General features: G+C 35.2%; 1 pseudogene; it reads right to left on the reverse strand.

The window, feature by feature from the left end:
• Positions 1-3,782, reverse strand: part of LOC108402885 (calmodulin-binding transcription activator 1-like) — an 89,636-nt pseudogene extending 85,854 nt beyond the window's left edge.
• Between the last annotated feature and the right edge of the window lie 22,865 nt (positions 3,783-26,647).

The following is a 26,647-nucleotide window of genomic DNA, read 5'->3' on the forward strand; positions in this document are numbered from 1 at the left end:
AAGCTGAAAGCTTTCCCTCTATGATTGGGAAAAAGACAAGGATGCCCACTCTCTCCACCTTTACTTAACATAGTACTGGAGGTCCTAGCCACAGCAATCAGACAACACAAAGAAATAAAAGGCATTCAGATTAGTAAGGAAGAAGTTAAACTGTCACAGATGACATGATATTGTACTTAAAACACCTTAAAGAAACCACTTCAAAACTACTAGAACTAATAACTGAATTTAGCAAAGTTGCAGGATATGAAAGTAATACACAGAAATCTATTGCATTCCTATATGCTGATGATGAACTATTAGAGAAATCAGGAAAGGAATTCCATTCACAATTGCATCAAAAAGAATAAAATACCTAGGAATAAACGTAACCAAGGAGGTGAAAGACCTATTCCCTGAAAACTATAAGATGCTCATGAGAGAAATTAAAGAAGACACCAGTAAGTGGAAATACATCCCCTGCTCATGGATAGGAAAAATTTGTATTGTCAAAATGGCCATCCTGCCTAAAGCAATTTACAGAGTCAATGCAATCCCTATCAAAATACCAACAACATTCTTCAATGAACTAGAAAAAAGAGTTCTAAAATTCATATGGAACCACAAAAGATCCTGAATAGTCAAAACAATCCTGAGAAGGAAGAACGAAGTTGGGGGAATTATGCTCCCCAACTTCAAGCTCTACTACAAAGCCACAGTAATCAAGACAATTTGGTACTGGCACAGGAACAGACCAATGGAACGAAATAGAGAGTCCAAATATAAACCCACACGTATATGCCCAATTAATATACAATAAAGGAGCCATGGATATACAGTAGGGAAATGACAGCTTCTTCAACAGCTGGTGTTGGCAAAACTGGACAGCTACATGTACGAGAATGAAACTGAATTATTGTCTAACCCCATACACAAAAGTAAATTCTAATGGATCAAAGACCTGAATGTAAGTCATGAAATCATAAAACTCTTAGAAGAAAACAGGCAAAAATCTCTTGAATATAAACATGAGCAACTTTTTCCTGAACACTTTCACAGCAAAGGACACCATCAGTAGAACAAAAAGGCATCTCACAGTATGGGAGACTATATTCATAAATGACATATCCAATAAGGGGTTAACATCCAAAATATATAAATAACTCACTTGCCTCAACACCCAAAAAGCAAATAACCCAATTAAAAAAGGGGTGGAGGATCTGAACAGACACTTCTCCAAAGAAGAAATTCACATGGCCAACAGGCACATGAAAAGATGCTCCACATTGGTAATTATCAGAGAAATACAAATTAAAACTACAATAAGCGGTCCCCTCACACCAGTTAAGATGGCCAACATCCAAAAGACAAGGAACAACAAATGCTGGTGAGGATGCGGAGAAAGGGGAACCCTCCTACACTGCTGGTGGGAATGTAAACTAGTTCAACCATTGTGGAAAGCAATATGGAGGGTTCTCAAAAAAGTAAAAATAGCAATACCATATGACCCAGGAATTCCACTCCTAGGAATTTACCCAAAGAAAGTAAGATCCCAGATTCAAAAAGATATATGCCCCCCTATGTTTACCACAGCACTATTTACAATAACCAAGATATAGAAGCAACCTAAGTGTCCCTCAGTAATGAATGGGTAATAAGATATGGTATATATACACAATGGAGTGTTATTCAGCCGTAAGAAGGAAACAAATCCTACCATTTGCAACAACATGGATGGAGCAAGAGGGTATTATGCTCATGAAATAAGCCAGGTGGAGAAAGACAAGTACCAAATGATTTCCCTCATTTGTGGAGTATAACACAAAGCAAGACTGAAGGAACAAAACAGCAGCTGAAGGAACAAAACAGCAGCAGACTCACAGAGTCCAAGAAGGGACTAGAGCTTACCAAAGGGAAGGGGCTGGGATGGGGAGGGAGAAAGAAGGGGATTAAGGGGCATTATGATTAACACATAATGTAGGGAGGTCACCAGGAAGGCAGAATAGCACAGATAAGACAAGTCGTAACTCTATAGCATCTTTCTATGCTGATAGACAGTGATTGCAGTGGCATGGGTGGGGGTAATTGATAATATGGGTGAATGTTGAAACCATAGTGTTGCTCATGTGAAACCTTCATAAGATTGCATGTCAATGATACCTTAATTTAAAAAAATGCAAATACATAAATTGAATAAATAAATAAAAAGATCTCTTAAATTATACAATATATTCATGGAGATCAGATAGCTAATCAAAAAAATGAAATTTTTATATTAGAAAAATATAGAAATTAATAGAAAGTAAATATTTACCCATACTATTTACTTTCTTAAAAATTATGTAAGGAAATAGAAGCTCTTCCTTTTGCCCTACTAGTTCTACCTTCCAAGATCACAACTAAGAGTTGTACAAACGGTTGTACATCCTTCCCCACTTTCTCCTCACTTACATAGATATAGCAATATGCATGTCAATATATATCTATTTTACCAAATGTCTCTACATATGCATATGTACATATATATATATACATTTTTATTACTTATCAATGTGTAACCTGCTTTTTCATTTAAAATTATTTATATATGATTGATTTCTTTCAAAAAGATGAATAATATTGATGATTTTTATATTGTTTCAAGTGTTTATTAATACAAACAATACTGTAGTGAAATCCAGATACATGTACTTCTCTGAGGGTATGTGAATTTATACCTGTATATGTATGTGTATATTCATACAGTTATATCCTATTATTTGTGTGGGATAGATCATTGCAAGAGAAATTGTTGTGCTATAGCTTATGTATTTTTGTATTTCTATTTTTATTTCCAATATTTTCTCATTTTACAAATAACTATGAATGTAATTTTACTTTTCTTATATTTTTGGTGTACCACTCATGTTCTCAACTCTCTAAACTCTAAAATTACATAAAGAATTTTCACCAGCTTTGTCCCCATATTGATTTGTGCTAACTCCTCTCTTTTTATAAGAAGTCTAATATCATGCCATGCTTTACTGATTTGTGTAGCAATTGCCTTGACATAGCCCCTGCATATTAAAATCCAATCCTTCTTTCTTCTCAGTTTCTATTACTCTTAATGTGGTATTGTCAATGAAGGCCATGCCTAACCTTATTTTCTCTATCTGCTTCAGCACTCCTCTTTCTTCATGTTTAGCCTTCATTTTTACTTTCATATATTTGCTGAAGAATGATTCTCATTTAGCTAAAAATTTCATAAACAGGTTCATTTCTATAATTTCCTTCATTTGTCCACAGAGACCACCATCACCTCTGGCAGCTTGTTTCCATGTTTGATCAAATATTTAGTGAAGAAGGCATTTGGAAAATAAGGACTATAATTAAATATTTCAGTTTACCTGCAATGGCCATGATTATACTGGGCCTTTGGCCAAACCACCTCTATGATCTTGGTTTTTGACAGTAACAGGAAGGTAGTATTTGTGAAACAGAAATGAAATCTGCTTTTCTTCAGCACCTTTGAAAATTCAGACCTGTAAACCACTCTAACGGAGTTTAATGTCCTGATAAAGAAGAAGAAAGATTTTGAAACTGGCTAAGATTTCGGTCAATGTATATCATTATATTTTTTACTGTGCATATGTTATTTCCCAGAACTTTTCCACGAGTCTTGGATTTTATATCTTACAAACAAACTAGAAATGCTTCTGTGGGTTTACCTTGATAAATTTTAGTTCTAATGCTTGGGATTCACTTTCTATGTCCACATTTTTACTCTCTGGGTTATAATCTTTTTCTCTTAACACATACACCATTTTGCCCAAAGTTGATAGAAAAAAGTATCCTCTACTTGGACAAGAATACAAACAAGATAGTCTAATTTTTTTTAATAATGTGGATGTTATCTTGCTACCTGCTCATTGCCATTTAAAGCACTTGGCTCTCACTTTGATCAAGAATACAAAATGTTAGACTTTCAAATACTCATTGAGAGATTAACTGTCTTATCTGGTAATGGGAGCCACCACTGCAAGACCAAGTTAGGAGCCAAGCTCATTTTTGAGAAGCACAAAGCAAAATGCAGGTCAAGCAGCACTCCCTTCAATTTTCTAAGCATTATATTTATGTAATTGCAAAGACTATTCACCAACTTTGCTAGAACACCAAGACTATTCACTTGTATTACCCTAGAAATTACTTCCATAAATGGTAATTTAAATAGAATAATATACCGAGGCAGTCATGTAAGAAAATGTTTCTGCATGATTTATCAAAATGCTCTTATTTCTATCTGACCCAAGGCATATTGTTTTACCTTTTCTATGGGACAAAATTATAGTCTTAGATAACATTATCTTTTTTATTTTCCTAATGTTTCCCTTTTATAATTCTATAATTTCATGTATCAGAGAGGATTCATTTAGACTAAAAAAACAGGGAAAAATCTGTCTCTTCTAAAGAACAAAGGAAGTGGCACTTCCTTTAATCAGACAATGTATAGAAAAATTACCCATTGTACTCTCTCTCCCTTGACTCCTAGAAAACCTTCAGTCAAATTTTATGTTCAGTTGCTATGGTTTTTTTATCTTAGTTCCCTGGCATTATATCTACCATCTCTAAAGTAGGCTTAATTTTTATTTTCTGAAATGAACTTTTCCTACAGTATATGTATTTTACTCTAGGACACCTCAAATTTTGGGGAACCTAGATGCATTATAAATATGAATAACATTTAAACTTTGACCATTGAGCTGTGTTATTTGATTAAAAAATTACATATTTTTTTACAAATTTTAGTTGAAAGTTTCTTTTGCTTGATTATAAAAAGTCTGTATCTTTACTATAAACATTGTGGATAATTCAAAAAAGTACACAAAAGAAAATTAAAATTATGCATCATCCTTTTAGTGAATTATTTGGTCATAAGAAACATAAACCTGTGCAAACAACCTGAAGCCAGAAGGGGCGCTGATGAGACAGATGCAGGGACTTCTGTGAAACCCAGAGCTGGAAATGACAGAAGCTTACAAAGGAGAAGTCGGGAAGTATGGGAATCTCATTTCCCCTTTTCAGTTTGTCAGCTTTGTTTCCTTCCTCTGTAAATGTATTCTTGCTGCTTTAGTATATATGTGAGTGTATGTGGTAGAAAATGACTGATCCAGTCATGGTTTAACATGAACTCTAGTTTCAAATTCCCAAGGATAGAGGCTTAGCTTGGGTCAGGTGTGTACTGGCAGATACATCTAAAGTCTAGCTCTTCAGCTGCAGCTGTGGGTAAATTTTTCAAAGAAGAATATATGGGAGATCCATCTTACTCTCCAAAAGATAAGTACAACCAGTTATCTCCTTACTATATAAGTCATTGTTTATGTATATTTTTTATAAATGCATTTTTATTTTATCTAGAGTTATTTTATGAATGTAAATGATAGGTAAGGTCTTATAATTTCCACTTAGCTATATATACAGCATAAGCTTTTTTTTCCTAACTGTTAAAACTTTTCATAACCACATTTTAGGCCACAAGGTTTTCTTTTACTGCATAACAAGTCACCACAAATATGGCAGCTTAAAACCATACAAACTTATTGGCTGATAGTTCTGTAGGTCAGAAGTCCAGGTAGACTCAACTGGGTTCTCTGCATAGGATGTCCTGCCACTGACAACAAAGTGTTGGCTGGTCTGGACTCTTATCTGGAGGCACAGCCATAAGGCCATCTCCATTTCTTCTTACTTGGTGCACTCTGTCATCAAAGCCAGAAAGTTGAGTCCCCATGTTCTTGGGGTCTTTCTGACTTTCTCTTCTGCTGTAGGAGGAAGTAGAAAACTGTGCTTTTAAAAGAGCTCATGTGACTAGACTAGGTTTGTTTGGTAATCCCCTTATTTTAAGACTGAATGGGCTTCATTTAACATAACATAATAATGGGAGTGATATCTCATCATATACAGTTTCCAGAGATTAACTAAGATATCTTGAGAGCCTACCATGAAGAGCATATATATAGGTTTGCTAAAAAAAACTGGCCATTTATCTCAAAACCATTTATTGCCTACTCCTTTGGTCCCTAATGATTTTTAATTATGTATTTACAAGCTTTTAATTTATGTAAATATTAATAGAATAGGTTCTCTGCCGGATATTAGCTCCATTGTAGTTTTCTCATGTTTCCTGAAATATTTTTCTATAAGTGTATCATCATAACATAAAACCTTGGAAAGCAAATTCTCCTCAAATTGCATTTGCCAGCTTCATTTTGGCAATTCCATTTTCCAAATTATCAACTGTATATGGTTATATACCATGCTAGATAGTTTAATGTAGTTTTTTATTTTACAAAATAATCTTTACATTTAGTTGGAATTGTATAAAATTGTCATTGTACTTGGGCAAAATTGAAATCAATCTCTGAACAGAGTCAAGACCTATACTTATCTTTCAATGTAATTACAGAAAACCCAATAATTTATTGCATGATATATCCTCAAAAATATATGCAAAAGCTTATATCTATAGGTGGGTACTGTACCCATAAATTAAAAAATAATTCTGTTTCCCAACGATAAACTCTTATGATATAAGTTCTGTTTTAGTTTCAAAACATCAAGTTTCCTCAGCATTAAAAACAATAGGATTATTTCAGCGAAGGTAACTTTTGAAAATACTACAGTGTATCAAGGAAAAAGGGCAAGAATTTTTTAAATAATGCTAATAATACATTTAAGTATAAGCATAGTTTTAACTATAGGAATTTATTCTATAATGAAGCTATGAAAGTTAAAAGAGGTATGGTGTAAGGATAGTCAAATACAAAAATACAGTATAAATCAGAGCCCACACGTAGATACAAAGATATATAGATATATTCAGATTTTATAAAATACAAAGAAATTTATTCTGAGCAGTGGATAAAATCTGTATTTTTCAATAAGCAGTTTTATGAAGACTGAATAGTTATTTAAAATATTTAATGAATAAAGCTGTGTCCTTACTTCACCTGTTGCATCCAAAGAAATCATAAATCAATCCACTTATTTATTCAATAAATGCTTTTGAGCAATTATCTTTTGCCCAGACTCTATTCAAGGCACTTGGGATACATCAACAAAGATTTAGGGCTAAAGCTATTAAAAGTAATAGAATAAAAATTTTTTAGATGTTATACTTGAGGGAAAAAAAACTTTCTATTGCTAACACGAATCCAAAAGCCAAAAAGAAAAGAAAAAAAAATACATTTAACTATGCAAATACTTAAATTTTCTGCTGGAAACAACCATAGGCATATCAGGATTGTAATTACAAGACCTACTAAACAGCAGAATGGTAAAAATGTTTCCAGCATTTATGATAAAGAAGTAATTTCCTTAATACAAAAAGATCACTTTTAATAGAATATGAAAAGACTAACCAAAAAAAAAAAAAGCAAAACACATTAAGGAAAATCAGTTCTGCTCATATTTAAATAATTCAAAGTTTTAAAATGAGATGCTGTTTTTGCCTGTTACAATGGCAAAGATTAGACAATTTTATCATATTAGTTTTCTATTGCTGCTGTAAGCAAATTGCCACAGCGCATCTTAAAACAACACACATTTATTATGTTTCTCTTCTGGCGTTTGAAAGTCTGAAATGAGTTTCACGGGGTTAAAACTAAGGTCTTGGCAGAGCTATGTTCCCTTTGGAGCCTCTGAAGAGAATTCATTTCCCTGTCTTCGTCAGGATCTAGAGGCCTACCCACACTCTCTCACCCACGGTCCTCAGCCAGCACAGCCTTCTTCCCTCAGCCCAAACCCTTCTCGGCCTCCTTCACTGATAAGGACCTTCGCAATGATCCTCCTAGGATCCAAGGCAATCTCCCATCTCAAGAGCCTCACGTGATCCATCTGTAAAGCCCTTTTGCAATGTAAGGTAGCATACTCACTGGTTCTGGAGATAAGGACACGGACAGCTCTGGGGAGGCATTATTCTGCCCGTCACCCTAACATCCAAGTTTGGCAAGGTTGTGAGGGAACAGGAGAAACTGATGAAGTTTCTAGTAGATCCATTTCATAGCCCTCAAATTAAAATCCCACATACTCTTTATCTCAATGCTGTGAATCATACATCCTCCTAGTTGTGAATCATACACCTATACTCAAGACAATATCCAAAACAGAAGTATAATGTTTAGTGTAGGACTGTTTGTACCAGTGAAAACTTGTAACAATTAAACATTTACTAATGAGGGATTGAGTCAATAAATTGTAATACAACCATATAAGGGTTTCCTACATGTACAAAAATATTCCCATATATATTTATGTCCTAATATAGAAAAATACTTAAGATGCAGAATTAATTGCAAAAATAAAAGTTGAAGACTTCTATGACCTCACTAGTGTGAAAAGTCCATGTTTACATACTTTCCTAAGGTGCTAATTTGTTTTTGCCATGATCAAGAATGACTTACATTACAAAAGCCTATTACAACATAGTATTATGAGTCTCACAGGTCTTCTCATCTTGTAAACAGAGGCATTGATAACTTTTTGTGCCAGACTGTCTTTTAAGGATGTTTGTGTGGTGAATAACCTTGGAAGACAGAGATAGTCCTCTTCCAGTGCAGAGGGCAGATTTGCTTACTGTCACTACGGTAAAGATAATGTCTCCCTCTGGTGCCAAGATTGGGCCAATTTACTTGTAGTCTCCTTACAAAAGATTGAGATTCCCTAAATTCTGGATTCTGCGATTGTGACACAAATTGACTGCATATTCAGCATCCATCTGTGCTCATCTGCATTGCATCCCCGTGGGACTTGCAGGCAGGGGATAGTGGAGACAAGTATTGATCTGAACAAAATTTTGTACCAGTTGCAGTTCCTTGAGTAAAAAAGTCTTTTGTTTCCAACCCCCAGTGTCTCTACCTTCCTCCAGTGTCCATGCAACTGTGGCAGGCTAAACTGTTAGTGTCCACGTACGGTAAAATCTTTATGTTTCCTCGCCCATGAATTACACAAAATTTAATTTAAAAAGGTTCATATAATCATAATTTAAGTTACACAAAAGTTTAATTTGTGAATGAAACAAAATATTACATTTTGATACCAGAGTTAAATAAAATATTCTGGGTGATCAATTTGTCCATTAGGAGAAAGAAAAATGAGCATACAACATCCACTGTAAAAGAACATTATAGACCAATATCCCTGATGAACATAGATACAAAAATACTCAACAGTATATTAGCAAACTGAAATAAAAAATACATCAAGAAGATCATGCACCATGATCAAGTGGGATAAATTTCAGGGATGCAAGGATGGTACATTTGAAAATCTGTCAACATCATCCATCACATCAACAAAAAGAAGGACAGAAACCACATGATCATCTCCATAGATGCTGAAAAAGCATTTGACAAAATTCAACATTCATTCATGATAAAAACTCTCAAAAAATGGGTATAAAGGACAAATACCTCAACATAATAAAGGCCATATATGACAAAACCACAGCCAACATCATACTTAACAGTGAGAAGCTGAAAGCTTTTCCTCTAAGATTGGGAACAAGACAGGGATGCCCACTCTCCCCACTGCTATTCAACATACTACTGGAGGTCCTAGCCATGGAAATCAGGCAACACAAAGAAATACAATGCATCCAGATTGGTAAAGAAGAAGTCAAACTGTCACTATTTGCAGATGACATTATATTCTATGTAAAAAATCCTAAAGACTCCACTCCAAAACTATAAGAACAAATATCTGAATTCAGCAAAGTTGCAGGATACAAAAGTAGTACATAGAAATCTGTTGCTTTCCTATACACTAACAATGAACTAGCAGAAAGAGAAATCAAGAAAACAATTCCATTCACAATTGCATCAAAAAGAATAAAATACCTAGGAATAAACCTAACCAAGGAAGTGAAAGACCTATACCCTGAAAACTACAAGACACTCTTAAGAGACATTAAAGAGGACACTAACAAATGGAAACTCATCCCATGCTCTTGGCTAGGAAGAATTAATATCGTCAAAATGGCCATCCTGCCCAAAGCAATATACAGATTCGATGCAATCCCTATCAAATTACCAACAGTATTCTTCAATGAACTGGAACAAATAGTTCAAAAATTCATATGGAAACACCAAAGACCCCAAATACCCAAAGCAATCCTGAGAAGGAAGAATAAAGTGGGGGGATCTTACTCTCCAACTTCAAGCTCTACTACAAAGCCACAGTAATTAAGACAATTTGGTACTTGCACAAGAACAGACCCACAAACCAGTGGAACAGAATAGAGAGTCCAGATATTAACCCAAACATATATGGTCAATAATAAAGGAGCCACGGATATACAATGGGGAAATGACAGCCACTTCAACAGCTGGTGTTGGCAAAACTGGACAGCCACATGTAAGAGAATGAAACTGGATTATTCTCTAATCCCATACACAAAAGTAAATTCGAATTGGATCAAAGACCTGAACATAAGTCATAAAACCATAAAACTGCTAGAAAAAAAACAGGCAAAAATCTCCTGGGCATAAACATGAGCAACTACTTCATGAACATATCTCCCTGGGCAAGGAAAACAAAAGCAGAAATGAACAAGTAGGACTATATCAATCTGAAAAGCTTCTGTACAGCAAAGGGCACCACCAATAGAACAAAAAAGCATCCTACAGTATAGGAGAGCATATTCATAAATGACAGATCCAATAAAGGGTTGACATCCAAAATATATAAAGAGCTCATGCACCTCAACAAACAAAAAGCTAATACTCCAATAAAAAAATGGGCAGAGGAGCTGAACAGACAGTTCTCCAAAGAAGAAACTCAGATGGCCAACAGACACATGAAAAGATGCTCCACATCACTAGTCATCAGAGAAATGCAAATTAAAACTACAATGAGATATCACCTCACAGCAGTAAGGATTGCCACCATCCAAATGACAAACAACAACAAATGTTGGCAAGGTTGTGGAGAAAAGAGAACCCTCCTACACTGCTGGTGGGAATGTAAATTAGTTCAACCATTGTGGAAAGCAGTATGGAGGTTCCTCAAAAAGCTCAAAATAGAAACACCATTTGACCCAGGAATTCCACTTCTAGGAATTTACCCTAAGAGTGCAGCAGCCCAGTTTGAAAAAGACAGATGCACCCCTATGTTTATTGCAGCACTATTTACAATAGCCAAGAAATGGAAGCAACCTAAATGTCCATCAGTAGACGAGTGGATAAAGAAGATGTGGTACATATACACAATGGAATATTATTCAGCCATAAGAAGAAAACAAATCCTACCATATGCAACAACATGGATGGAGCTAGAGGGTATTATGCTCAGTGAAATAAGCCAGGCGGAGAAAGACAAGTACCAAATGATTTCACTCATCTGTGGAGCATAAGAACAAAGGAAAAACTGAAGGAACGAAACAGCAGCAGAATCACAGAACCAAGAATGGACTAACAGTTACCAAAGGGAAGGGGACTGGGGAGGTTGGGTGTGAAGGGAGGAATAAGGGGGGGGGGGAAGGAAAGGGGGAATTATGATTAGCATGTATAATGTGGGGTGGGGCACAGGGAGGGCTGTGCAACACAGAGAAGATAAGTAGTGATTCTACAGCATCTTACTACACTGATGGACAGTGACTGTGGTGGGGTATGTGGAGGGTGCTTGGTGATGGGTGGGGTCTAGTAAACATAATGTTCCTCATGTAATTGTAGATTAATGATATCAAAATTAAAAATAATAAATAATAAATAAACAAACAAATAAATATATAAATAAAATATCAAACTTTGTGGTATGAACTGAATTTTGTTGAATGACTTGAATTTTCCATGTATTACAAATAACAAATGCCCCCTGGGGTTGAGAGAATTAAAATGAAATGATCTCACTCACAATCAGCTTACTTCACAGACTCTTTCACAAACTCTCAAGAGCTACTTGGGTTGTAGCTTGGAATGTCAAGCTTGTACCAATTGGAGGGAAAAGGCTGTTTCTAATTTTCCACAGGACAGAAAAGGGGGCAAGCAGAGCTGCTATGAATCTGGTTTCTAGCTCTTGTGAGATCATCTAGGACTAAAGACTGAGTTTGTGCTTTTGCATATGGCAGCACCTACAGTCTACCTAGAGTCACTCTGTTCAATTGATAAGGTGTTCTCTTTTTCCTCAATTTCTACTTGTTTGAGTCGTATTGTCTCATTCCTTGGTCCAAAACTCCATATTCGAAGAAAGTACAAGGCTTTCAAAGTCTTAAATGAGCTCTATTATTCTCTTTGATGTGGCCACTCTATTCTGTCTTCACTTCATTTCCCTCAAAAGGAGAGCTTGAGACTAGGGCTTACAAGCAGGAAGTTTATTTTGGGAAGTGATTCGGAGAACCAGAGTGAGGGAACTAGTGACAGGGAAGCAGAGAAGAGAAAGTCCATTACTGAGCTGCCTACCTCTGTGGGCAACTTTAGCTCAATCCTTAGGACCCCTCTCAGGCCATGGGTCTCTGTGCCAAAATATGATGGGGAAGCTTTATCCACCAGCGGTCATCCCCTACTGCTCATGGGCTGCCCCAGTCATTTGTGTCTTGGCATTTCCAGGTTTGCTCAGAAACAAGATGAGCAGTGCATGTCCCACAGCCATCCTCCCAGCACCCCGCAGGCACATAGGCATGCAGCAATCCCAGGCCCTCCTGACTGCCGGCACAGCAAAGGCCAGAGCAAAGGGGAGGTGAGACATTAAAGATATTAGATTGTTCCCTGCACATGTTCAGTGCCTCCCTGGAGTCCTCTCCTACTCCTCTCTCATGATGCTCCTTGATCACACAGGCACCCCCGACCCAGTCTTCAGGCATCTGCCTCAGTGGTTCTACCTGTGTGACACCCTGCTCTCCTAAGCCAAGTGTCGCTCCAACGGCATCCTCCTGGGGTGCAGACCTCGATCGCTCTTGTCACTATCACATGTGCTCGCCACTCTTCCCCACAACCGAGCTCACATCCCCACACTTCCAATCCCCTGTAAACTCAGTCCCCAAATACTGTTTGTTTTCTTCTTTCCTGGGCAGTTATTACTGTCAAACGCACCTGATCACTTCCACATGTTTGTCATGTATAACCTTTCCCCATTCCCTACAGAACAGAAGCTTCTTTAGAATCTTTACTTGATTTATTCACCAATGAATGTATTTCAAGCACTCTTTGGACAGATTTCAGTCCTTTTCTTTCAGATGTTTTGACTCAGATAAGAAGTGACATTAATTACTAAAGTTCAAAAAGTGAAAAACCAGGTACCAAAGGGATTACCTTTTTTTGCAGTAACTATTAGGTGTTAGTGCTCTTGAAGGGGATTAACTAAAGGGTTCAAGATTAGTAAATGCTAATGCTGTAATTGAAAGCAATTTGTACTTTTATAAATCTTCTAATGGCAGCAAGTGCAAATCTCTTATAGTTTAAATGGTTTTCCCCTTATTATAAACCATATGTGGATGTGTCTATTTGATGAATATGCACCACATATTCTATAGGTGACCGCATAGTCTAATAGTAACTAACTGGCATGGTAATGGTGTAATATTATAAATTTTATGTTTAAATAGATACATATATAACATATATCTTTTCAAATGCTTTTTGAATTCATCTTACCACTTTTGATGTGTTTATTTTATATTTAGGAAGAGTTGTCTTTGTTGTATTTTCAAAAATATATGTGGTTTTGGGAGGAGATTTCCGCTGCTCTACTCATGCTGCCATTTTGGCTCCGCCCCCCTATTTCATATTTATAAGTTATGATTTTACCATTTTGAAGCATATACTTTATTATAACACAGTTAATATGAGTTCCCTTTTCTCTTCAATTCATTTGAATTAGGTTTCTGTAACTTTCAATTAAAAATCACACAACAGATAGAATTTTACTCATTTTTCCTAAATTTAGATTTGTCCATATGAGCTTGGATCTGATTTGCAAGTTGTTTAATGAACTAAAATATGTACTAGATAACAAGTTTTTAAAGAATAAAGAGATACAAAATTAAATATTTCATTTTTGAAGGATATTTCATATTCATAAATATAATTTCACTTTTAATTTTTATAAGTGCATATAATGGTGGACACATAAAATGCAAAATGGGCATTTGAAGGAGTATTCTTTTATCATATTATAACACTGGCCAATGATGTGAAGTATTGTTAATGTTTTTAATTGATAAGAGAGTTGCCATCCTCTTTTAGATCACAATAAAAATTCTTCAGGGATTTTAAAGTGAAGGAAAATATGCATCTTAGATTTAATGAAATATGGCATAACATTTGTCAGAGAGAAAAAAGCATCACAGGAGTGCTATAATCAAAACTTTTTGAGTGCTCAAGGTAGGAGAGACAATTTTTGGTGAAATGATCAGGAAGGTATTTCTGTAGGAAGAGGTAGTGAAGATGGACTTTGACAATCTGAGCTTGTCCATTACTGTGACATATAGTTACAGGAAACATCATGAACAAAGCAAAGAAAGCATGGGCATACTTGGGAAATAGAAAGTACATAGAGAAAAATCTAGAGAATGTGCAGAGATTATTATGGACTGAATTGTGTTCCCACAAAATTCATATATGGTAGCCCTAACCCCCAATGTGGCTATTTGGAGATAAGGCATTCAAGGAGGTAAAGTTAAGTGAAGTCATAAGAGTGGGACCTTAGCCTGAAAGGACTGGTATCCTTACAATAAGAAGAGACACCAGAGTTCACTCTCTGCACACATGGAGGAAAGGCCCAGGAGGACACAGTGGGAAGACGGTCATCTACAAACCAGGAAGAGAGCCCTTAGAGAAGCACCTTGATAGGGACTTTGAACCTCCAGCTGTTGTTTAAGTCCCTCAGTCTATGGTATTTTCTTGTGGCAGCCTGAGCAGATTAACACAGGGAACTGATGACTATAATAATGCAGAATACTCAGTGAGTGTCTATTAGCTGCTAATATGCACACTGCTTTACACACAACATCTCTATTTCCAAAAGCCCTGCAATGGCAAGAATTATTCTACAGGTAAAAAATAAAGAAACAGGAAGATTTAGCAGCTTGATCCCAGTACTATAATTTATAAACAGAACAAAACTTCAAACTAATTCCAGTATACCTGCAGGTGTTCTGGAGCTGATCTACCCCAAATCTTGAGAACTGATTTTGGACCTCTCTTCTCAAAGGAACAGCCATGGTTGGAGTATTTGCACCACAGAAATTGGCAAACACTAAAAATAAGGTCTTTTTTTTCTCCCCAAAAGCTTGTTGTTAAACGTTTATCATCTGCTACTGATGGCCATACATTACCTCCTATATAAAGAAAAGGACACATCTGCAAATACAGGTTTTATTCATATTGTAGAAAGCTTAAATGTTGGTTATGCTTGTTTATTGTTGCTAATTCATTAAAGCACCAATTCATTAAAGTTTAGTTGTTCTCCCAAATGTTAATTGCATTGAAGATTACAATTAATAAATATTTTTTCTCATTGCCTGTTAACAAAAAAGATTGAGTAATGGCTTATGTTCTCAGTCAAGAGAAGAAGCATCATTGTGGATTTGTCCCAGTTTAGTGGCTTTTTATATATGCTTCCTTACTGCAATTTTGTCTCTGCCTTTATTTTCTGGAGAAATGTACATAAACCAGTATGGTTGGCAAAAGAGGTAAAACAGATAGCACTAGAGGGACATCAAAAATGCCTAGAAAAATTGTCACACTGGGTGTTAAAATGCAAATTTTATGGACGTTCAGGGAAGGCAAATGTTCCAGGAATTGTTGGAGAAAACAGATGGCAACAATAGCTTCTTGGAGATTGTTACCCATTGTCTGACATTATAAAGGGCATCATATAAAGTACTACAACCTGGGCAGAAGTAAATAATAATGCACGAGTGATAGCTGAAAGAAACTGTGGCTGGGGGCCAAATCTCAAACTCTGAGGAGTTGATGAGAAGGAAATGGCAACTGTCTTGAGCATATCTCTGTAAGAGCTACATTCCAAAGACATCGTGTATCTCATTAGGAAGATCACACCCCCCTTTGGTGAGCATCTTCTGCCTATAGTTTTAAGGATGTTGTGTGGACAAACAGATGCTGATAGAGTTTATGTAAGAAAATCATTAGTTGCTTTGAGTGTTATTTTCTCCTTGGAGAGAGAAACAAATTGAAGAAGTTAAATGTTATTTAATATTATGATTAGCTATTCTGGTCTGCCCACATTGTAACTGCATTGCACTTCACTAAAACAGTTAATCTGTCCGTATTGATAACACAACTGTAGATTACATGTTAGTTATTAATAAACTGGATTTCAAATATAGATGAAGTAAACTGAGTATGTATGCTTTAGAAGGAATCCAAAAGAGTCCAAAGAATATATAATAATAGTATCAGGCAATTGAATAAAAGCTTTTTAAAGGAAGCTAAAATATTCTATGAGATGTTGTATTAGGATTTATTTAACATATTTTAGTTACAATGAAGATATTTTAGTTTGGTGGAGAAAGAGACATTGTACAAAGAAATAGTGGAAATAATAACATTAACAAAATATAAAAATATCCCAATTACATATGTAGTTTTTGGTAATAGTCTAAAATATCTTGTAGTTATTTATTATCTTGTTCTGTCTACATTTCCAAGCACAACTAAGTTTTAAGGAATCTCCCACGGACAGGAAACTCCTGCAGAAATAACTGTCCTGTAATGTTTCATCAATTAATTTTTTTCATTGGAATAATAATATGGTTATTTTTTAATGAGTATATGTATGATTTTTAAATGTAAAATAGTTAAGCCTTAGAATTTAATGAAAAAAGCATATGAATATATGGAATGACATAACATCAACACCAGTAATTTGATCCAATGATTTGAACAACAAAAACATTAACAGGATATGTATAAGTGAGTAAAAATCAGGTTGCACTCAAAATGTATCTATGCAATGTCAACAGTAGAAGAAAAAAAACAATATCTATAGAACTTTGAAACAAAAAATGAATTATTAGTTACATATTATTTAGCTGTAACAGTCGAATATGTGAAGATAGAAACCATTAATGAATAATTGCAAAAAGACCTGCTTAGAAAAGCTGAGAAATGGGTAAAATCTAGGAACACACTATCCAGGTTATTATCACTGAAAAGGATTTGACTTTGAGCACTACATCAGATAAATATACAGACCTAAACTAATTCATTGTAAACCCATATGCAAAGTTAAATAAAAATTGTAAAAAAGAAAATTGGGTAATGATTAAATGTTGAGTTATATTAATGAAATTATGTAAAGGGAAAGTGATAGTGGAAATACTGTTATTAGATAAGGTGGAACTAAAATTCTGTATTTCTAATCTTTCTACAGGAGTTTCAAAATGATTTTTCTACTTTTACATTTGTAAGTGAAATGGGAACATACACTTTTAAAGCTTTTTCAAAAAGAAATAAACATTGTGACAGAGGAAAGGGGCTCTTAAAATTTATCATTAAGAAATGATCCTACATGCATAAAATAAACAAATAACCATTAAAAGTAATGGTAAGAAATAATTCATAATAATATGGGGAAATGCTTAAAATTGTGAATGAAAAAATTCAAGTGTATGTAATCTATATGTCCATGTGCATACATACATAAAATAGCACCTACCTAAATTCTGTAACATGTATGTTGAAATAAATACACGATTGTTCCTGTTTGTAGGATGGCTGTGAAATTCTAGGTACCATTTCCTTCCTTTCACCATGCACACTCACATAATAATAGTGGAGTTCTATAAAGTCATTGTGAATGCTGAATTAGTGAATACTGAGATATTAGTCTTAGGAAAAATACAGGAGTAGATCTTATAAGCTTCTGGTCACATTTTCATCAATCAACCATTAAATAACTTTATATTATGTGTTTATTTTTAAAGATACATTATTTAATATATATTTCTTACAAATAATTGCAAGCAGTATTTCTTTATAATAAAACACTAGTCATGAAAGATGTAACATTTTCCTGATACTGGGTTTGAGATTATAAACTTTGGCTTTCAGTCTCACCATAGTGATGCCTAGAACATTATTTTTTTCAGTTGTTATCCCATGAATACATAACTGTAGCCATTTTATATTTTCACCACAACTTCATAAAGCACAATAGGTTTTACTTCAGCACTTTCTGGAGGAGCATCACATATGAACCAATGAATTTTTTCTTCTACCCTATATATACCATCTTGTCGATTCATCAACATTGGACTTAAGACCAATAGCACTGTAACTTATGCTTGAATAAAACTTGTCCGACCCATGTATTTTCTCCTCTGGATGACATGTCAGTCTTCTTGTTCTTAGAATAGTAGGCAGCACATCAGCTCAAGGCATGGGGCCCATTTTAAACAAGAAATCATCAACAAAAAGCACCCAAATACAAAACATGGCAGTAAAAGGACTGGGAAAGGGCAATTGTTTATGTAAGTGTAATATATATACATATTTCTTTATATATACTCACTTTTTTATAAAAGACCTGCAACGAGAAGGCACAATTTGCCTTCTTTGCCCTCGGCTGGTAATATGTGCCATAGGGAGAATCAAATTCCCAATGTTCTGTGCATGTTCAGAAATGGTCTGGAATGACAGTGAACACACTGGGAGTATTGGTTTGGGGATTACAAATAAATGTTAGCAAGTAGGAATTCACAAATACAGAATCTGTAAATAATGAAGGTCAAATGTGTGTGTGTGTTTACAGATTTATGGCATAGTTTACTGTATTCATATGTGTTTATACCTAGAAAATATAATTGGCTAAGCAATAGGATTAATAATATAACTTGTCTAAAAATCATCAATTTTCCTACATATAAAGAAAGAAATCCCATTCATAATAGCAAAAAATAAATTTATTAAAATTCTACTGATGGAAAATTTGAATTTTAAATTAATAAAATGTTTCTTTAATTATAAATTTAATTGGCTAATACCACTCAAAATTAACAATGATTTCTTTAGAGAAATTTTTAAAAATATTTTAAAGAAATCTGAGAAAATATATAAAAAATAGCCATGTCATATTTTAAGAGGAGTGTAGAATTTCATATCAAATATTAAAACAAATTTTAGTCATTGAAGAGCAGACAGCAAAAATGAAAAATGAATAAATCAGGAACACCTTATTATGTATAAGCACTTAATTAAGAGTAGTGAAGAGAATATGAGTGAATGTTGAAATCACAACATTGCTCATGTGAAACCTTCATAAGACTGTATATCAATGATAACTTAATAAAAAAATATAATAATATAAATAAATAAAGGTAATGAAGAGACATTTTAACAGAAAACAAAATCATTCAATTAATAGTTAGGTTAATTGGAATTCTTATGTATTAATATGTATTGTGTGTATTTACACATATATTTTAGAGTTTTATCTCACATGTTGTTTTGATATTAATTACAATATTATTTTATTAAACTATTGCTTAATTTAGAATGAGTCACTTAAAACCTTTGCATTTTGGATCCTTCATTTGCAAAATGAAGTAGTAGATCTATTATTCATAAAGAATGGTTGATAGCTTTATATTCAGTGATGTTCTAGAGCAGTTCACAGACTAATGGAGAACTGATGGAGCACATTGTTTCCTAATTCCATTTTTAGTGACAAAAAGTTGGTAGTTTGAATTGGATAATGGCAGGAATATTTACACCATGGACATTGGTAAATCTACAAATTAGGCTTTTCATCCCCAGAAAATCGGATCTTAAACACATGTCCACACACCATTACTTGCACCTTCATAGATGATATTTGTGTTAAAATATAAAGCATTTGTTAATCTAAAATAATTTCTAATGAGTGGAAATTTTAAATTGAACAAATATATTCTTTGTGGAAAATCAAATACTGTGAAATTATATTTAATATAAACATAAAATTAGAGATTGAAAACAGTGTGGAGGTATTTGGGATAAAAAATACTAGGTGTTACCATTTCAGTCATGTGAATGATCCAGGGTAGAGACACTCTGCTCTGACCATATACCAGAACCACATGAGACACTTGCTGGGAACTCTGTCCCCCAAACTTTATAACTTAATTGGTTTGGAATAGGACCTGGGTATCAGTGTTTTTTTTAAAGTTCCTGAAGTGACTCTACTATGCAGATTGTCTAAGGTAATCACCAGAGTTCTCTATATAATTAGGGAGTTTCACCTTCCAAGTTTCCATTTAAGCTAGATGTATAAAGTTTTATTTAGTTTTATGAGTTGCACTTGAGGAGGGGAAAAAGATGGCAGTGTGAGAAGTGAAGCAGAAACCTCCTCCCAAAACCATATAAAACATAAAAATACAGCAAAAACAGCTAATCCTGAAAGAAAGACCTGAAGACTGCAGAACAGACTACATCCGGGCAAAAAAGAAGAAATCACTGAAAAGGGTAAAGTAGCAAAGCCGTGATCTGGCAGAACACAAGCCCACCCCTCACCCCATCTCACAGATGGGAGGAAGAGAAACAAAAATGGAAGGGAGTAAAAGCCCCGGACTGCTAAACACTCAGCCCTGGAGATCTTCTCCAGGAGTATGAACCCACATTACATGGTGTTCTGGAGATTAGTGGGATTGGAAAGCAGAGAGGCAAAATACTTGGAGAGACAGATTCTAGCTTTTTATAGAGAACAGGTACCCACAACAGAACCTCTGGGACAAAAGAAAGGTGGACACATTGAAAGTCTTCTCAAGAGTGAGGAAAGTGCTAAAGGGGCAAAGATTATGCAGAGCTTGCTGCTCAGGAGAAAGGACAGGTAGACAAAATCATACTGGCAAACTCAGCCCACCAGGTTGGACACTTTCAGGAGCTTCAGATACTCCATTCTCCTGCCTAGCAAAACAGTGCAATACGCAATCTGCCATGTCTTCCTCCAAGGAGGCACCAGTCTACTCACCTGCTACCCCTGCCATCAGCCAAGGCCAGCTGGAGGGTGCCCCCGCCTTATGGCAGCTAGTGCACTCAACCCCTTGGAACTGGCAGTAGAGGCAGGCAATAGAGCTGGGAAACAGGAAAGAGCTCTTTCGTCCCAGCAGGAGCCAGTGCCATGCACCTGTGACCCCTGCCATCACTCCAGGTGCTAGGCAGCTCCAGAGAATAGAGGTTCTAGGCACTAAGGGTGCCACCTACACAAAGGTATTCCATAGGAATCACTAGAAGTATGAAACAGCAAAAAAATCATGTACAAACAAGATTCAAACAGACACAAGAAAAAGGGCTCAGTGAAACTGAAATTACCAATATTCTTGATAAAGATTTCAAACTAAAAATCATAAACATGCTTATGGAGCTACAGAGAAATATTCAAGATCTCAGGAAGGACTTCAAGAAAGAGATAGAAACTTTGAAAAATACAGCATCTTGAAAGAAACATAAAATGGAGAAATTTAAAAGCAGATAAGATCAGGTAGAGGCAATGGTAAATGAAACAGAAATTAGAGAATTAGGAAAACAAAGAATCTGAGACACCAAGAGAAAAAAGGATCTCTGGAAATGAAAGAATAATAAGAGAACTGTGCAAGCAATCCAAATGAAACAATATTCACATTATAGAAGTACCAGAAGAAGAACAGAGAGAAAAATGGATAGAAAAACTCTTCGAGGAAATCATTGCTGAAAACTTCCCCAAACTGGGAAGGAAATAGACTATCAGGCCATGGAAATGCACAGATCTCCCAATACCAGGGACCCTAGGAAGACAAACACCAAGACGTATAAATATAAAACTGGCAAAGATCAAGGACAGGAAGAGAGTATTAAAAGCAGCCAGAGAGGGAAAAAGATCACATACAAAAAAAAAGCCCATTAGGCTACAGCAGACTTCTCAGCAGAAACCTTAAGGGCCAGAGGGAGTGGCATGATATATTTAAAGCAATGAAACTAGAAGGACTTCCATCCAAGAATACTCTATGCTACAAGATTTCCATTGAAATTCCAAACAGGGATTAAACAATCTCCAGATATGCAAAAGTTGAGGGAATTTACATCCTATCTCTACAGTGTATTTTGGAGGGACTGCTCTAAGTGCTCCTAAGGCTAAATAGTTTTCACCAGAGAAAATAAAACCACAGTAAATGAAGTGGACCAATTAATTACTAAGAAATACAAAATTAAATCAGCTACTCAAAATGTCAGTCAAGGGATATATAAAGAGTATAGAATATGACACCTAGTATATAAAGACTGGAAGAGGAAGAAAAAGAAGGGAGGTAAAAAAAGAACATTTAGATTATGTTTGTAGTAGCACAATAAGAGTTAAGTTAGACAGTTATAGTAAAGAAGCTGCTCTTGAAAGTTTGGTAACCATGAATATAAAGCCTGCAATGGCAGTAAGTACATATCTATTGATAATCTCCCTAAATGTAAATGGACTAAAGGCACCAATCAACAAACATAGTTACAGAAGAGATAAAAACAAGACCCATCTATATGCTGCCTACAAGAGACTCACTTCAAACCCAAAGACATACACAGACTAAAAGTGAAGGGATAGAAAAAGATATTTCATGCAAATAATGAGAAAAAAGCAGGAGTAGCAGTACTTGTATCAGACAAAATAGACTTCAAAACAAAGAAAGTCACAAGAGACAAAGAAGGACATTACATTATGATAAAGGGGTCAGTCCAACAAGAGGATATAACCATTATAAATATCATGCACCCAATAAAAGAGCATCTAAATATGTGAAACAAATACTAACAGAATTAAAGGGGGAAATAGAATGCAATGCATTCATTTTAGGAGACTTAAACATGCCACTCACTCCAAAAGACAGATCAACCTGACAGATTATAAGTAAGGAGACAGAGGCACTGAACAACACATTAGAAAACAGACCTCACAGGCATCTACAGAACACTCCTCCCAAAAACAGGAGGTTACATATTCTTCTCAAGTGTACATGGAATATTTTCCAGAATAGATCACATAGTAGGACACAACAAGAGACTCAGTTAATTCAGAAAGATTGAAATTGTGCCAACGAGCAGTAGAAGAAGGGACATAATAAAGATCAGAGCAGAAGTAAATAAAATTCAGTAGGCTAAAACAATATAGAAAGAATCAATGAAATCAAGAGCTGCTTCTTCAGGAAAATAAACAAAATAGATAAACTGCTTGTTAGACTTATCCAGAAGAAAAGGGAATGTATTTACATAAACAGAATCAGAAATGAAAAAGGAAAATCATGCTACAGACACCAAGGATATAGAAAGAATTATTAGAGAATACTATGAAAAGTTATATGCTAACAGATTGGATAACCAAGAAGAAATGGACAACTTTCTAGAAAAATACAACCTTCCAAGACTGATGACCCAGGTAGAAACAGAAAATATGAGCAGACCAATTAACAGCAAGGAAATTGAACTGGTAATCAAAAAACTAACAAAGAACAAAACCCCTGGACCAGATGGCTTCACTGTCGAATTTTATCAAACACTTAGAGAAGACCTAATATCCATCCTCCTTAAATTTTTCCAAAAAGTAGGAGAGGAAGGAATACTTCCAAACTCATTCTATAAGGCCAGCATCACTCTAATACCAAAACCAGGCAAAGACACCAGAAAAAAAGAAAATTACAGGCCGAAATCCCTGATGAACATAGATGCAAAAATTCTCTACAAAATATGAGCAAACCGAATTAAAAAATACATCAAAAAGATCATACACCATGATCAAGTGGGATTCATCTCAGGGATGCAAGGATGGTATAACATTTGAAAATCCATCAACATCATCCACCACATCAACAAAAAGAAGGACAAAATTCACATGATCATCTCCATAGATGCCAAAAAAGCATTTGACAAAATTCAACATTCATTCATGATAAAAACTCTCAACAAAATGGGTATAGAGGGCAAGAACCACAACATAGTAAAGGTCATATACCACAAACCCACAGCCAACATCATACTTAACCATGAGAAACTGAAAGCTTTTCCTTTAAGACTGGTAAAAAGACAAGGATACCCACTTCCCCACTTGTATTCAATATAGTACTGGAAGTCTTAGCCATGGCAATCAGACAGCACAAATAAATAAAAAGCATCCAGATTGGTAAGGAAGAAGTAGTTAAACTGTCCTGTTTGCACATGACATGATATTGTCCATAAAAGCCCTAAAGAATCCACCTCAAAACTACTAGAACTAATAACTGAATTCAGCAAAGTTGCAGGATACAAAATTAATACACAGAAATCTGTGACATTCCTATATACTAACAATGAACTAGCAGAAAGAGGAATCAGGAAAACAACTCCATTTACATCTGCATTAAAAAGAATAAAATACCTAGGAATAAACCTAACCAAGTATGTGAAAGACCTATACCCTGAAAACTATAAGACACTCATGAGAGAAATTAAAGAAGACACCAAAAAATGGAAATACATCCTGTGTTGATGGATAGGAAGAATTAATATTGTCAAAATGACCATCCTGCCCAAAGCAATCTACAGATTCAGTGCAATCCCTATCAAAATACCAACAGCATTCTTCAATAAACTAGAAAAAAGAGTTCTAAAATTCATATGGAACCACAAAATACCCCAAATTGCCAAAGCAATTCTGAGTAGGAAGAACAAAGCTGGGGGAATTATGCTCCCTGACTTCAAGCTCTACTAAAAGCCACAGTAATCAAAATAATTTGGTACTGGCACAACAAGAACAGACACATCAATCAATGGAATAGAATAGAGAGCCCAGATATAAACCCACACATGTATATGGCCAATTAACATATGATAAAGGAGCCACGAATATACAATGGGGAAATGACAGCCTCTTCAACAGCTGGTGTTGGCAAAACTGGACAGCTATGTGTACGAGAATGTAGCTGTATTACTGTCTAACTCCATACACAAAAGTAAACTCAAAATGGATCAATGACCTGAATGTTAAGTCATGAAACCATAAAACTCTTAGAAGAAAACATAGGCAAAAATCTCTTGAATATAAACATGAGCAACTTCTTCATGAACACAACTCCTTGGGCAAGGCAAATGAAAGCAAAAATGGACAAATAGGACTACATCAAACTAAAAACCTTCTTTACAGCAAAGGATACCATCAGTAGAACAAAAAGACATCCTACAGTATGGGAAAATATATTCATAAATGACATATCCGATAAGATATTAACATCCAAAATACATAAAGAACTCACATGCCCCAACAACCAAAAAGCAAATAACCCAATTAAAAAATGGGTGGAGGATCTGAACAGATACTTCTCCAAAGAAGAAATCGGATGACTAACAGGCACATGAAAAGATGTTTCACATCGTTAATTATCAGGAAAATGCAAATTAAAACCACAATGTCACCTCATATCAGTTAGGATGGCCAACATCTAAAAGACAAGGAACAACAAATGCTGGTGAGGATGCAGAGAAAGGGGAACCCTTCTACACTGTTGGTGGGAGTCTAAATTAGTTCAACCATTGTGGAAAGTGATCTGGAGGTTCCTCAAAAAACTAAAAATAAAAATACCTTTTGTCCCAGGAATTCCACTCCTAGGAATTTGTCTGAAGAAAACAAGATCCCTGATTCAAAAAGATATATGCACCCTTATGTTTATCACAGCAGTATTTACAATAGTCAAGATATGGAAACAACCTAAGTGTCCATGAGTTGATGAATGGATAAAGAAGATGTGGTACATATACATAATGGAATATTATTCAGCCATAAGAAGAAAACAAATCCTACCATTTGCAACAACATGGATGGAGCTAGAGGGTATTATGCCCCGTGAAATAAGCCAGGTGGAGAAAGACAAGTACCAAATGATTTCCCTCATTTGTGGAGTATAACAGCAAAACAAAACTGAAGGAACAAAACAGCAGCAGACTCGCAGACTCTAAGAAGGGACTAACGGTTACCAAAGGTAAAGGGGATGGGGAAGGCGAACGAGGAGGAAGGGAGAAAGGGATCAAGGGTATTATGATCAACATACATAATGTAGGTCACTGGGAGGCAGTATAGCATAGAGAAGACAAGTAGGGACTCTACAGCATCTTACTATGCTGATGGACAGTGACTGCCCTGGGGTATGTGCGGGGTGGGGGTGGGGCGGAGGGGAGGAGCTTGATAATATAGATGAATGTAGTAGCCACAATATTGCTTGTGTGAAATCTTCATAAGATCTTATATTAATGATACCTTAATTTAAAAAAAAAGATACATTTTCTAAAAGAAGTTATGACTTGATTCTTGGGTTATCTGATAGTCTAAGTGATTAAAAGGAATGAATCATATGAACACATTGAAAAGTATACTTCTTGAAGTTATACTGCAAACTAATGAAAAATAATAGGAAACAATGTATACTATAACAACATCAATAACAAACTGGTTACTGTTATTCACTGTTAAAAAGTATTTAAACTTTGTTAGAAAAGTGGAATCTTATAGCTTATATGTAGAAAAAAACTTTAGAGCCTTTCTCTATTTCATAATAATCTTAAAATTTGCATGTCGCTATCAAAATTCAACTTCAAATAAACTTGTCTAAACCTTCAACAGAAAACACAGATTTTGATCAACAATGCTAAAAGAATGATTGGATTACAATCTACTCTATAGAATAAAATTATAAAAATCTTATCGTATGAAGAGGCAA

The sequence above is a fragment of the Manis javanica genome, chromosome 3, assembly GCF_040802235.1.
Source record: "Manis javanica isolate MJ-LG chromosome 3, MJ_LKY, whole genome shotgun sequence".
In the NCBI taxonomy this organism is placed as follows: domain Eukaryota; kingdom Metazoa; phylum Chordata; class Mammalia; order Pholidota; family Manidae; genus Manis; species Manis javanica.